Below are 1,877 nucleotides of genomic sequence, written 5' to 3'. Positions count from 1 at the left end.
TTCATTTTTTTTTTAATCTTCTCAACATTTCCATCATACCTACCGCATTAAGAAAGATAATTTTGTGTCTTGCACGTTGATTTAATGCTTTCCCTATGGTTGACTCCCCCTTGGGCGATCTCTCACTTTGCGGGGCTCCAGTCAGTGACACGGTCCATGCATGTGTTGCGGGCGCTGGAGGCAGCTCCACATTCCTCTCCTGGAGGATGCCTCTGCCCTGCCACGCACTGGGATGGCGCAGTATGGCAGTGTCTCAGTGAGCATTCACTGCCTCCTCTGTCAATTGACAACAAGGACTGTGTCCTAAACCCAACCCTTGATCTCTAGCAGCCACCAAGGTGACGATGAGCTTTCTGCTCAGGCCCTTTTGGGGGGAAATTCCTGGGCCTGTTGTTGACATCAGCTTTGGAAGAACAGCCAAATCTTGAGGTCCTGCCTGATGGAGGCATCATTTTCTTACAGAGATGCTGTGAGAGTGTCAGCTCTGAAAAGGCACTACAAAAAACATCAATGCAGGTTTGAGGTAATAGACAGGGATAGGTTCATTTATAAGGAGGGTAAGATGAATACAATCGATTATGTAGTAACGTAACAACAATAAATAATAGAACAGGTAGAGCTAAAAAAAAAAAATCAGTAAACAAAGTAAAGGTCTTCATTGGGATACACTAAATGTCATTTTTGGAGAGTGATGGAAAGTTTATTGATATTGACAAATATCCATGAAATCACTTCCTTAATGGGCTGCATCCTTGAGCTCCTGGTTCCTCATGCTGTAGAAGAGGGGGTTCACTGCTGGAGGCACCACCGAGTACAGCACTGCCACCACCAGGTCAAGCGATGGGGAGGAGATGGAGGGGGGCTTCAGGTAGGCAAATGTGCCAGTGCCAATAAACAGGGAGACCACGGCCAGGTGAGGGAGGCACGTGGAAAAGGCTTTGTGCCGTCCCTGCTCAGAGGGGAGCCTCAGCACGGCCCTGAAGATCTGCACGTAGGAGAAAAGGATGAAAACAAAACAGCCAAACACTAAACAGGCACTAACCACAAGAATCCCGACTTCCCTGAGGTAGGTGTCCGAGCAGGAGAGCTTGAGGATCTGGGGGGTTTCACAGAAGAACTGCTCCAGGGCATTGCCTTGGCAGAGGGGGAGTGAAAATGTACTGGCTGTGTGCAGCAGAGCATAGAGGAAACCCAGTGGCCCAGGCAGCTGCTGCCATTTGGACACAAGCTCTGCTGCCCAGCAGGGTCCCGTAGTGCAGGGGTTTGCAGATGGCCACGTAGCGGTCGTAGGCCATGACCGTGAGGAGAAAAAATTCTGATGACATTAAAAAGACAAACAGAAAGGCTTGTGCAGCACATCCCATGTAGGAAATGTCCCTGGTGTCCCAGAGGGAATTGGCCATGGATTTGGGGAGAGTGGTGGTGATGGAGCCCAGGTCGAGGAGGGAGAGGTTGAGGAGGAAGAAGTACATGGGGGTGTGGAGGCGGTGGTCGCAGGCGGTGGCGGTGATGATGAGCCCATTGCCCAGGAGGGCAGCCAGGTAGATGGCCAGGGAGAGCCAGAAGTGCAGGAGCTGCAGCTCCCGCGTGTCTGCAAATGCCAGGAGGAGGAGGTGGGTGATGGAGCTGCTGTTCGACATCTGCTGCCTCTGGGTATGGGTCCTATAGGAAAAGACAAAGACAAGTTAAGACAGGTTTCTCTGAGCAAAAACTATGCCATTTCTTTTAGATCCTCCCACTGTGTCACGCAAAACTTTTTATACCTCTGGGGAAAGTTTCATTCAGGTCCCTGATTTGAGCTTCACTGTGTGCTGGCTGAGCAGCCAGAACTCTGGGTGTGGCCTCTCGAGGAGTCATCCCTGCCCTGCTGCACAGGG

The 1,877-nt window shown here is 50.9% G+C and overlaps 1 pseudogene; it reads right to left on the bottom strand.

Annotated features, from left to right (window-relative positions):
- Nucleotides 1-379: 379 nt before the first annotated feature.
- Nucleotides 380-1,640, bottom strand: LOC142051002 (olfactory receptor 14C36-like; annotated as a pseudogene).
- Between the last annotated feature and the right edge of the window lie 237 nt (nt 1,641-1,877).

Source organism: Phalacrocorax aristotelis, unplaced genomic scaffold, assembly GCF_949628215.1.
Source record: "Phalacrocorax aristotelis unplaced genomic scaffold, bGulAri2.1 scaffold_119, whole genome shotgun sequence".
In the NCBI taxonomy this organism is placed as follows: domain Eukaryota; kingdom Metazoa; phylum Chordata; class Aves; order Suliformes; family Phalacrocoracidae; genus Phalacrocorax; species Phalacrocorax aristotelis.
Note: the sequence above shows the minus strand (reverse complement) of the source record. Positions and strands in the feature narration are given on the sequence as shown.